Source organism: Rhyacophila brunnea, unplaced genomic scaffold (assembly GCF_057557595.1).
Source record: "Rhyacophila brunnea isolate RB1 unplaced genomic scaffold, BYU_Rbru_1.0 scaffold_8, whole genome shotgun sequence".
NCBI classification, from domain to species: Eukaryota; Metazoa; Arthropoda; class Insecta; order Trichoptera; family Rhyacophilidae; genus Rhyacophila; species Rhyacophila brunnea.
The window spans coordinates 46,698,254-46,712,162 of record NW_028233350.1 but is presented as its reverse complement, the minus strand read 5'-3'; the positions used below and the strand labels follow the sequence as shown (position 1 = coordinate 46,712,162).

The 13,909-nt window shown below is 33.0% G+C and overlaps 1 protein-coding gene across 2 annotated transcripts in view; it reads left to right on the top strand.

The window, feature by feature from the left end:
* The window catches only part of LOC147064293 (uncharacterized), a 527,685-nt gene that overhangs the window by 317,557 nt on the left and 196,219 nt on the right, over window positions 1-13,909 (top strand). The window contains exon 3 of one of the 2 annotated variants that reach the window (XM_085958787.1): window positions 8,057-8,120. The exons of the other annotated variant lie outside the window; for it this stretch is intronic. The gene's annotated coding sequence lies outside the window, so the exon portion shown is untranslated. The remainder of the gene's footprint in view (window positions 1-8,056; window positions 8,121-13,909) is intronic. 2 annotated transcript variants of the gene reach the window in all.

Sequence of the window (13,909 nt, the reverse complement as noted above, 5' to 3'; positions counted from 1 at the left end):
TTCAAGCAAGACTGCTTATTATTTTTAATTATAACTTGAGTTGAAAATTGTTTCTCACAGATATTTCATCGTAGAAAATGGGAGCTGAACTGCGATAGCCTTGTCGGAAATCCGAGGATATTCTTTATTAATCTTAATCCAGAAAATACCCAATGGAACATCGGCAAAGTTCAGTTTTAGCGTCCCGTCGTTTCTCAATTCAACCAATTCCTCTTGAATTTATAGTGAAAGCGCTTCTATAGAATTTTCGGCATTGGTTGCCGAAGGGTTGATTGTATTGATTGTATGAAAGTTATGATGAAATTTCTTTTGCTGCAAAGTTAAATGTTTTTGTGACGGTCCAAAATCATTTTTTTTCGTCTCACGGAACACCGGTGTGCCGCGGCACACTGATTGCGGAGCACTGAATTAGACCATCAGCTATCAAGCCATATTACCATAACATAGTGTCTCATACATAACACATCTGTACGACCTACAAAGCGCTAAATCTGATATGATCTGACCAAACGTTGTATCTCATAATTCATAAAATCTGGTCATCATCATTCATATTCATAAGTGTAACAGAGTGATAAACAGAACCATTTTCATACTAGTCCGTGATTGCATGACCCGTGACCAAATAGTATCTGGATCGACTCCCATTTAAACCGCCCTCCCCCAGCATCCACATTCGCAATCATCCCAAATTACAGTCCACTAAAAAGCACCGCTAATACATTCTCAATATTTTTGGATATTAAATATTTATATGAATGAAAGGAAAAAGAAAAGCACAGTACACAGCGATGAATTGATCCTATGGGACACCCAGAAAAAATCCCGTCGGCAGACAGGTCCCAAATGCAAAATTGTTTACTGAATATTTTCATTACAAATCGCGAATCATGCATTCTAATAATATTATCAATACAGATATTTTGAAGTCTTGAATGAGATCATATAAAATAATTACTACTGACTTATCGTGTTGCGTTTATTAAAGTTTAATCACCTATCGTAACGTTCAATAATTATTCAGTTTCATGTTAACATTGTTTTTACCCATTTTTACTTGAAATTTCAGTAGCTATTAATTCCTTCTGAAAAAATACTACAAAATCTAAAATATTGTATTTCTTGCCTAGAAATAGTATTTTGGTATTACAAAACATAATGTCGATTCTAATGAGTAGACAAATTCATATTCTACGTGTTGACTTCATTCCATAAAGTTTTTTTTGTAAATAAACAAGATCACAGTCTTAATTATTTTACTTTGTTAACGTACTGTAATCCTTTGGCCATGTAACCTTACATTGGACTGCAGAATCTACAAATTAGGTCTTCATCTCGGACAATGGTGTGGTAATTAATAAAGATTGTTTAATTTATGGTTAGGAACCCACTGACTTTAAGCATATCGAAAGGGGGTTGAGATTACAATAATATGTCTTTCGCGCTCTGAAAATTTTATAAACTTAAATATTTCGTTTACTAACATAGTTCTACATGACAGGTTGTAGTTTAAGCTGCCCTCATGACGAAAGTGAAATATGTACATGCAGTTGGCCGTATTACAGTTAATCGTGAGCTATTTTACCGGAAATAGATAGCCGCATAGTCTTGAAGTCAATTTCGTATCTAAATAAAACAATTAAAAATACAAATTCTAATGGAATTAAGTTTTGTACTATTCCATTTGAGTAATTTTTTGCTACCCGGGTTTCGCCTTTCAGCATCTTCAGGTACTGTGTACACTCACCAAAAGGCAAATTAACACTGACAACCAATACTATTAACTATAACTTATATAACCAATCAATACAATAAAGTAGGTAAAAACTCCATTACCTACCTATCAAGTCAAGGTCACAATAAAAAAATATAACAAACAAATTATGAGTTGAAGTTTTTGTAAAAAAAAACCCATATCTTATCAATAATAATACACTCGATAAGCATATAATAAATCATCAAAACCTAATAATAGATCATTAGTAATAATTATAAACAATAAAAATACTACACTCAAGAGGTGTAAAATCGTCCATTCTGGGAACAATGGTAACGTATTGGGAATTAATGGAGTTAACTAATGGGATATATTATCTATGATATCATTTCAACTATTCATAATGTGTTTATTTTTGTATATTTTTATTGTCATCCTTGACTTAATGGGAAGGTGATAAAGTTTTTACCTACTTTATTGTCTGTTAATGTTAATGCTAATGCAAACCTCTACTCTGTGGAGGTCCATATTATGATCCTATTAAGATCGGACATGGTCGGGAGTTATTGTAATAATTTATTATATAAGTTAGAATTAATTATATTCGTTTTCATTGTGTAATTGCCTGTTGGTGAGTGCACATAGTGCCTGAAGATTCCGAAAGGCAAAACCCAGTTCGCAAACGACTCAAATGGAATAGTACAAAACTTAAATTCAATCTTCGGTCGATAGTATTAATATTATAATTTGATTGTATTTAAAAATGGTTCGTAGTATCAGTAACATTCAATCAACTGGTTCGCACGAACCTTTAAAAGGACACCACTACCGGGCTTACAATTAATTCAAGCATGATTAGGTACGAGTTGGTACGGAATATGTGTCAAGGCTGCTCTAGATATTGTTAATCAAGTCAAATGTGTTTTAATTGTAGAGATAGTATCAAAATTAGTAACCTTTTACATTTTGGAGGGAATTAGTTGAAGGGGATTCCTTTATTAAATTTATTCAGGTACTGACTTTGACAGTCAATTTGTATTCATATCACTTGTAAGGTTTTAGATTCGTTTTACTAAATCTGAAGCACGTACACTCATTAAATTTAAATAATAATAAATTGCACCCCTTTTCGTTATTACCTAAATTGATTACAATTTTAACATTATTGAATCTATTAATTATATTTTTAATAAACTATTTCTTTTATTCAACGAATAAGATACAAGATTTCAGAATGTAACATTCTATTAGCTAAATTTACATAATTTGAAAACATCTCATGCATATTATGCACACTAGAAAAAATCGTTTTGTAGCAAAAAATACGACACCCGACGGGACTTGAATCTGTATCTCTTGGATTCGCGCCAGTATGTTTTACCAATTAAACTACGGACGCCTTAAATAATTACGAAAATTTTAACTAGTAGTTACATGAAATGCTTATATAATTGCGTTATAAGGTTTTTTTATAACCCAACGATTTTTTCTAGTGTGTATATGCATGAGATGTTTAAAAATTATGTATAAATTCAGTATATTATATTTTTTGTATCTATTATAACATAAAAAGAAGGGTTTGTAGAAAGGAATGAATCAGAAGAGACACATCATCCCTAAGGATAAGGTAGTAGGGAGAGCTTTCGACATACAATAATATTAGTGGAAGGGGTTTAGACTTACATTGGATTGTGGTGCCGATAATGATAAATAATTATTGCGAAATAATAATTTATAATATATTATAATAAACAGTAATGAAAATTTCCTATTGGAGGGAGATAAATGGTAAAATCGAAAAGTTACTATATATATATATATATAGTTACTATATATAGATATACTAACGATATAATATTACTGTTGATAAAAATGATATTCAAATCGACCCAGTCAACAACTGCATCTATCTCATGCAATAGATATCGATTATCGGTAGTATGTATGATGAGATTGGTCGCAGAACCAAACTGGTATCTATCGTATTTGGTCTTCCGCTATGTATGCTATCAGTACTCACGATTGCGTGTGAAACTTGAACCCATGATAAAATAGAAATCCAAAAAAATGAGTAGCGCAACGTGGTTTGGAAAGGTGCCTGTGGTCATAACCCGGCAAGAACACAAAATAAACCAATGGTTATGGAGGCAGACAGAAACACGCTACGTAATTAAGGTCGTCAAGGAGATGAAATGGTATTGGGATGGACATATTGCTCGGGAGTGGGACAGCTGCTGGATAAATGCTGTTATACGATGGTACTCAAAGAGCATTACATAACTACAGGGACGCCATAAACCCGCTGGATAGACGAACTCATAAAATTTGGTGAATATACGTGGCAGTAAAATACTATGGACCGAGAAGAGTAGAATGAACTGGGAGACATCTTCATCAAGCAGTAGATCGACCTCGGTTAATGATGATGATGAAACATGGACGTATTAATTAGAATATGACGTACGTATATATTTATTTTTTGAACATTCATGCCAGGGCTCGAAATGGAACAAGACGCACCGGAGCGCCGTTCCGGCTCGTAAAATTTGTAAAATTATCGCTCCGTCTCGTGGAAAAAAATATGTTGACCATCTGAGCTAGATAGGCCATAGAATAGAAAATCTGACACACTCATTTTTATAAATGACTATGTAAATATCTTCAGAAAATTTGTCGAGCGCTCCGGTTCGTAAACTTTTTCATTACGAGCGCTGATTCATGCCATTTATGTGCGATATATGGTGGTAAATCATTTACTTCCAAATTATTAAAGTATGTACATTATGTTGTGGAATTCTTGTTTATATCAAGCAATGTAATAGTGATTTTGCCTTTAATATTGTACGCTAGATGGTGTCACCGATTTTCATACAAAATATATTCTCAAAAATCCTTTGATATTTTCACATAATATGCAATAAAAACAAATTGTTTCACCAATTAAATATATACATTACTACACGGTCACTCAAAAGGTTTATAATATATTATAATATATAATTTTTTTAATTTGAAACATTGTGGTGCGTATTGGCCAAGGAACTCAGAAATAATGGGAACTGAAATACCTAACAGACAACCGATCTCGGGTGTGGAAGAATATGCGATAAACTTAAACACATCTAAAAATACGATTTTTCTTCTTTCTGACAACTGCTCTCGGTTTATTTACTGACGATCATTCAATATTGGTGTATTTTAAGGTTGCAAAACACACTATTGCACGTCTATACTATTGTGTGGCTCATTTTTGTGGGACACTCACATATTCAAAACCCTTCGTCAAAATGTAGTAGTACCTATGTATATCGGAATTATATTTATTAACTGTTTTGTGGTACTGGCGTATTTAAATACATGATTGATTTGAATACCATATATTATATTTTAGTTAATTTTTATAAAACTTGCGACATGCTTACGTGGTAATTCTAAACCAATGAGCCTTCATCCAGTAGTGAAACGACAATAACTCAAATTTAATAAACATAATAGTTTTGATAATAGGTAATATGTTTTAATAATATAATAATAGACGTTGCCAAACAGCTGAAACGGAGATGGGCGGGGCACATTGCTCGCCGAAAGGACGGCCGCTGGACAAATGCCGTCATCCAGTGGTACCCAAGGGGCACGAAACGGCCACAGGGTCGCCCTAAAAGCCGCTGGATTGACGAACTGGTAAAGTTCGGCGGAAATACGTGGCAGCGAACGACACAGGACCGAGAGAGTTGGAAGAAGCTCGGGGAGGCGTTCATCTAGCAGTGGATTGACCCCGGCTAATGATGATGAATATGTTTTAATAAACAATCGTATATAAAATTAAAAATATTTTTTTTATTCATTGTCGTAAAAACTACATGTTAATAGAATGAATTTATCAACCGACAATGGTAAGGTTAGTGATACCAGACTACCTATATGCAAAGATATTATACCATCAAAAGGTTCTCACGGAAAAAATATGTAGCACTTACCCAGTAATTTCAAATGCAAAATTGTCACTATGTGAACCAGGCTTTGCAAATTGTCCGTATTACAACGAGATAAATAAGTCTGCCGCGGAATTGTGCGCCTTACGTTGACGGTCACAAAGTCGAAGATTTAACGACACGAAGCTTAAATTTACGCCCCGTTTCTCGTAGGCAGCGGGTGAAAATAATAAAGACTGCGAAATAAATTCGACCGTTTTTTTATTATTTTTGTCGACCGGTTATCGGTTTGCTGAGTGCGGTTTAAAGTTTACGGCGCCGTGACTGGGTCACGTAATTTCTATGGTGAGTGTGGTTTTAGTGGTGGAATTTTGTGACCGCCTAATAACTGGGCTGTTTTTTTACACTGGGAACTGTCTTTTTGAGAAAGATTGACGTCTCACTTAGCTGATGAGAAATGAAATGGACTTTTTAATGTGGACTATATACGTGCGTTTGACGATTGTATGAACACTTAACTGTGATACTTAAAGTTAAAAAAATACCAAGTTAAATATTTTAGTCAAATAAAAACTATACCTACATCTTACTATCCTCACTACTGAGGTTCATGACTTCTACTGATGGACTGGATTATTACTCTTGATGATCATCTTTCACCACTCGTTATATGCAAAACTAGTTAACCTAGCAATATTATGTTACCCTCAAAGGGTCGTATGTATGAGATTGACAAATTCTTTATAAGCTATTTAACCGATTTTCCATCATATAGCGTATAGCACTGTTTGTGACGTAAGCAATCTGACGTCACACGCCATTCAAAATGGTTGCTTCATCGTCACTTTCAAATGTCATTTTAATAATGCATTAATTATAACAAACGTTTGTTTGAGGCCTTTGTTAATTTTGTAGACTCTGTAAAACATTTGCGAACTTTAAAAACAGTTCCTAGTCGTGCTGTTTACAAAATACGTATAATTTTGATCCCTAGTGTATAATCTAGATGCAATGCCTCGTACCTATTTCACTTTCAGTATTTGTCATGGAGAGATAAGATGGATTTACGTAAGATTATGATAAAATATCTCCGCTAAACGACCGAAAAAATAGGTAGGTACTGCTGTATCTGGCATTAAAATATGCAATTGGAAGCATTCTGCATTCTTCAAAATATTATGGTACCTACCTACCTAGTTAATTATTGTAAGATAACTGTAATAAACAAGGCACAGCTCTCAAATACACTGGAAACATCAAAAGTGTCATACGGTAATTGGTATAAATGATAATATTATACAGAGATCATTACATATTATTATCTAAATCGATTTGTATTTCTGTCATTTATTCTTATATTCTGTTTTGACATCAGCTCATAATTGAAGTGAAGTTAGTCATAATAATATGTATGTATTCAGTATTGCCACCAAATGGAAATGTTTACTGGCAATACTTTATCCTTTCGTACAGTAGACTTATAAAATAAATGTGATAAAATAACTGATAAATTATTTAAAGTTCATAATAATTATTCATTTATAATTATTAAATTTATATGGTACCGTTCGCACACTTTCAGACACATTTACAATTTCAAAATTTTGAATTATTGATCGGGGTATAAAATTTTATAAGATTGCCATTATAAGGACACCATGACACATATGATGACGTCTCATTAAACAACGAATTAATGTATAAGTATTATTTAATAATAAAAAATGATTTTTATTATTAAATACTACTATAAAATGAACAATAATTTTATGAGTACCTAGGTATTATGTATAAAATATTTATTTTTATTACACAATACAAAAACATATTTACTAAATTTCAATCAATTGAATAATAATAAAATATTTATTTATTCAACGAATAATTCACAAGATTTGAGAATATAACACTATTTGCATTGTATATAGGTACCTATATAATTTGAAAACACGTCAGATATTTAGGTAAGTACCTAAAAATCTTTTTTGAAAAAAAAACTATACAACGCACGAACGGGATTTGAATCTGCAACCACAAAATTCACGTCAACGGGCATCCTACTTAATTACGATGAAATTAATTAGTAGTTGTTATATGAAATGCTCAAAAAATCAAATTGCGTTTATGTTGACTGTCGGTTTTTGTGTTGTGAAACTTTTTTCATGTACTTACTGTGATTCAGCAATTTCTCTGGGAGAGTGAATTCGCCTAATGTGTACCGAAACACCAAAAATCGTCCCCTGTAGGCCTGAACCACCAACCGTTTAATTTGTAGCTCCACAAAGTTAACTCACGGGCTCAGATGTTGTTTTTAATATATTAGATTTTTTGTCATATTTGCAGACAGTCTAGAATAGGTTTTTTTAAATAAAGTATTTTTTACTTATTTTTTCATTTCTTGTTTCAGGTACGTTTGCTGAATCTTTAGCGACCATTATCGACAATCTTCATTCACCTTGTACCAGAACCGGGTAAATATGTTTATCTTCATATTATATTAAATTTTTGTATTGAGCTTGGGTTATCTAGAACAAGAGTTTCCAACTCTTTTGTACCCTTAATCAAATTTTAAATACTGATAGGGTGGCAGACACTACCTTTTTTTTCAAAGCACACAAAAAAAAATTTTGAAATATAAAAAAATAATTTTTATATTCTGTAAATTTCATAGGTACACGTCATGGTTGCTTCAAAAATGTATATAGTCATCATTATCATCATCAGCCTGAATCTATCCACTGCCGGATAAAGGTCTTTTCAAGCTGCTTCCACTTCTCTCGGTCCTGTGCATTGCGTTGCCACGAACTTCCGCAAACTTTATCATTTCATCGATCCAGCGGCCTCTAGGTCTACCTTGCGGATGTTATGTACTTCTTGGATAGCACTAGATGACTAGATTTGTCCAACGACTGTCTCTTCTTTGAGCTATGTGTCCAACCCATCTCCATTTAAGGCTTTTAATAAACTCTATTACATTGCAAACCCTTGTCTGCTTCTTTATTTACTTATTCCTCTTTTGTCTTTTCGTGTTATGCCCAGTATGCATATCTCCATACCACGTTGTGCTACTTTAAGCTTATGGATCTCTCTTTCACTAAGGGTCCATGTTTCACACGCATATGTGATTACGGGAAGCATACACTGGTTGAACACTTTTCGGCTTAGGCACAGTGGAAGGTCACCTTTGGAGACATTATACAGGCGGCCAAAAGCACTCCAGCCTAGCTTTACTCTGCGAATAATTTCATCAAATATACATACATCTATAGACACTTGTTGTCTCAGATAGATGTAGCTTTTCACCTGTTTGAGCTGAGTGCCATTGATGAGGATCTCTTTTTGGCCCGCAAAGCAGTTGAACATGACTTTTGTGTTTGTTGCAATTATTTTCAAACCTACTTTGTTGCTTACTTCAGCGAGTTCCTGCGTTCTGCTTTGGAGGTCTTCTGAGTCTTGCAAGAAAATTACTATGCCATCGGCAAAGCGCAGATGGCTCATTTATTTTCCATTTATGGGTATATACATATAGTAACCGTTATATAAAAATTATAATATCAATCTCAAAGGCAGAGTGATCTTTGGCGTTGCATTTCATTTTCCAGTGCTGTATAATTATGAGTGTATGATCATGATAATGACACCCTTGTAATTAGCTTTTTGACTGCCAGTTAATTCATTTTCAACTTGTATATTTCAAGTAAACAACTCACCCATCTAAAGCGACCCAATTTGATGGACTGTACGATGTTTGGGCTTTTGTATAAAGCGTAAAACTTGTTTTTGTACTTCTATTTCTATCTTGACTGTGTGGCATTTATGGGTTAAAGATCGTATACAGCGTATCCCGCAAAAATGAGACAAGTAATCTATCCATATTTTTAGTCATGCACTAGGTTTATAAGCCATGATAACCAATACAAATTTATCTTAGTGTCAATTCCATGAAACGTAACACATTGGTTAGATTCAGTTAATATATAAAAAAATACCTACTTGATTCTTAGTTAGAGCTTATAGACAGTAAGATGCATTGAAGAATCCAGGTTACTTCTGGACTTTCAAAATTATTCCGGCACCCAATAAATCCCGCAATAAATAGAATATTGCACAAAATTTCAACTCGATTTTGGTGCTTTGCCCCATTATCGGGAAAGTGAAAAAGACATAGTGTGCTTTATATGTCTTTAAACCAAAAATTTGGTAACATCAATAGAAATGAATCTATGAAGAATATATTAATAGAATATAACGGTGTAATACAACTGAATACAACTAGTGAAAAAACAAAAATCTATTACACACTACTTACTCGTACTACAAAATGTTTGTACGCGTTATTTTTTATTAGTGTGCTTGCATATGCGGTTGAGATTTTCTTACGGAAACCATATCACATGACCGAACCAGCTCCAGCATTGTTTCTCAACTTTCAAAACTAATCTTCTTGTTTTTCTTATTGTCGTATATTATAATATACACATACGACTATAAAACTTATTAAAGTGCACACCCTACTGACAATTCAAACTGAGTTTCTATTTCAAATAGAATAATAAAACATTCAAATAATGACTTAATCACGGTGACTTGTATTATATGTTGCAGTGCTACGGCATCCGTAGAGCGTGGCGTAGCCGGAAGTGCTGCGCTGTTCAAGTGACGCGCACTTATTATTCAAATACTGACTTCCGGTATCGGGAGAACCAATCGGCGTAACGATCCGAAACTTTTACATTTGTAATAATATACAAAAAGCTCATGACCATCGATATTAACAAAATGAGATACGGTGTACAACGTAGAATACAATATTATATTTAAATTTTTATCTTCGCATTCAAATGTTGCAGTCTATACAAATAGACTATCAAATCAATTAAGTAAGTAATCGATAAGTAACTTAGTTATAACTGGCATCAACATAATCAGCTGGTTGCGATGTTATATGAAGGCCTCCTCATTCTTCCTCTACTCTTCTCGGTCCCTAGTTCATTACTGTCATGTGCTTCCATCAAATTTTATGATCCCGACCATCTAGCAAATTTTAGGGCGTTCCCGTGATCGTTTAAGCATGTCTAGCTCATTGCCATTTCATTTGATTAGCTATGTCTATTACGTCGTGCTCAAAGTAACTCTGGTGAATTTACTAGGTAAAACTTCAAGAAGATAGTTCAAACACGAGTAGGTAAAGTGGTCATATAGCAACGGTGGAGTGGTGAGGTGAGGTAGGGGTTAACCTGCGCTCTCAGTCGAGTGTGTTACTGGCGTACGTGTCCAAACTCACTGACTGAATCGATCCAACTTTTGTCAATATCATTGATTTGATAACACAAAAATCGAATATTTCTTCATTATGTGTTGTGTATTTGTCTAGTTTTTATTTTTTATTTTACGATGAGTTATTAGGCTCTCGCTATGTATATATGATATACATATATACATCATTTTGAAAAATTAAAACACACTGAGAACTATATAATCACTAGATAATACGAGGCCCATTAGGATATGTCGTATTTTTTTTTCAAAAAGATTTTTTCTAGTGGTTATATTAATTTTATTTCTCAGAAGTAAATTATTCATTGAATAAAAATATGGTTTATTATATATGAGGTGTGTATTTTCAAAGTGAACTTATATATTATAATTAGTTACTTTTGTAACTAACACCGATTTGAAGTTGATTTCTATACTAGATTGAGGACTATTTGGTTTTTCTACACAAAAAAATACTTGTTCAAAATTTTATCGTTTAAATTCTGGCATTTTCATTTTCGTCAAGTAATGGAATAAGATCGCTTTAAAAATACGACCTTCATATGCAGTATTCCGGTGTAATATTATATTAAACGTGTATGTAATTTTTAATTTGTAGTGTGTATGTAAATACTTGTATTTCAAGAATGGTAATTATATTCCAGTAGGTATTGAAAAAAATATTTCGTGTTTGAATATTCAAACTTGCGAGTAAAGCCTAACGAATAAATTTATGAGTAGATTAATACTTAAGTTTTAATGAAATAAATAATGATATGCTATGGCGATAAAAAATACAGCGATGAAAATATTCCCATGCAACAGACTTGAAGCACGCGCGTTGAAAAGCTCGCATTGATTTTTATTGTATGGAGTACGTCATACTTGTACCCACGTTGTAAGTTCCTCACGTGGGTAAATAAGCCTCGAATTGATTTAATAATACCACTATGTTTTGTTTGCATTGTCGAGTATTAAAAATGTAAGGGAAAGCCCGGAAGGTTTTTACTAAATTATAAAGAGAGTTGTGGATATTTCACAATCCTATGAATACGAATAGCATGTCATAAACAAATATTTGACATCATAATAATCTATACTATAGAACACAAAGTTTGTCCGGAATTTAAAAGCTCCAAAACGGAAAGCTCTAGAACGCTGAATTTTTTTACTGAAGATCTATAGATTTACATTTCATTATTTTTTATAACAAATGTAATAATTGTAATTACTCATATTGTGATATTAAATACAATTGGGTATCCAAATTCAAAAAAATCTGTCCGTTTTTGATTAACAGAGATATTTCCATTTTATGATTTCATTTAGGTCTTGAAATATTGCATGAAGAAAAAAAAATACAACATGTAGTAGGTATATTTAATTTCTGTTATTAAAAAATGGACTTAAGGATTTTTTGAACTTGGACACCCAATTTAAAAAAAATATTATGCCTACTGGTTTATAAGTTATTATTATATTATGAAAACATATAAATTATATATCTAATCTAGTTACTTAACAATAATTATAGAAACTACGAGGATCATAATGAACTTCTACAGAGTAGAGGTTGCATAAACACATTTTGTTTTAGAGAGAAATAAAATAATATTATGTTAGCCACATGCCCAACCGATTAAGTCCATTCACATTGAAAAACCATATGTGAATTTTCCAGACCCGGAACCCACGGTATTATAAGCCGACATACTATTACTGATAGGATATCGTGGGTTATTTTAGGTTAGGTTAGGTTAAATGTTGATTAAAAGCCAGTAATAATTATTCATTCGTCAGATGTCATCAAATTCAAAGAAATATTTTTATTATACTTCTTAATTGCATGGTTTTCATAGAATACATCTTTTTCTTATCGTGCTATATTAGTTATCAGAAGCCAGCAGTGATTTTAGCAATCTTTTATTTTTTGTCTGGCACTACTCTAAATAGGGATACCGAGCCAAATTAAATGCAATAATTATTTTCCTGGAAAATATACTACAGTCTTCTTATACACAATAACAGAACCAAATTGATATGGAGTGCATTTGGGTGTCTGAATATTTTCTTCAAAAGTGATCTCCTATTGCGTAAGCTTTAAGCGTAAAATGTTCAGATAATGTGTGCTACCAACGCTTACGTATTCGTATGAAATATTGACACTTAATGTAAGAGAAATATAAAAATTACGATTGGCGCAACGTGGCTTTCAAAGGTGCATGTTGAGACTACATTCACAAAAGAAACCGATGGGATTTCGATACGCAATGGACAACTGCTGGACAAATGCCCTTACACAATGGTATCAAATATAACACTAAACGTCCACAGAGACGTCAAAAAACTAGCTGGATAGCGAACTCATAAAGTTCGGTGTATGTACGTCGTAACAAAAATTAGGTACCGATAACAGTTTAAGTAGCTAGAAGCGGCCTTCATCCAGGGGTAAATCGTCACAGGGTGATGATAACGATGATAGTCTATTGATTTTCGGTACCTTTTAGGTATACATATTATATAAATTGTTCAATATAGAATGCTTTATTGTATAAAAAAAAATACAAATATTTTTATAAAAATTATTTACAAACTGATAAATTTTCACATAATATTATTTAACACTCAATGTGTGACGATAATAATATAAAATCACTGCTGGTCGAATTCTTGCCATATTTCATACACAGCAGTGTAATGATGTTTGATTTCCTCTATTTGATTTGAAAGCGGTGTGCTGAAATACCGCCTGTTTCCTTCGGGATGGGTTTCGGGCGGATACAGCTTTAGTCGGAACGAAAAACAATATTTTTCCTGCTAAGCCTCCTTGTGAATGGCCACTGAAAGCTCTCCTTGCCTACATATTATTTGTTTATTTTGCTAACAAAAAAAAGCTTCCGAGAAAAGCGACATGCGGGCCTTTAAAAGAACTTTACTTTATGTCTCATCTTGTCACACATTTTATACAGTAGTAAAGAAACTCTGGCATATCTACATCTTCCAA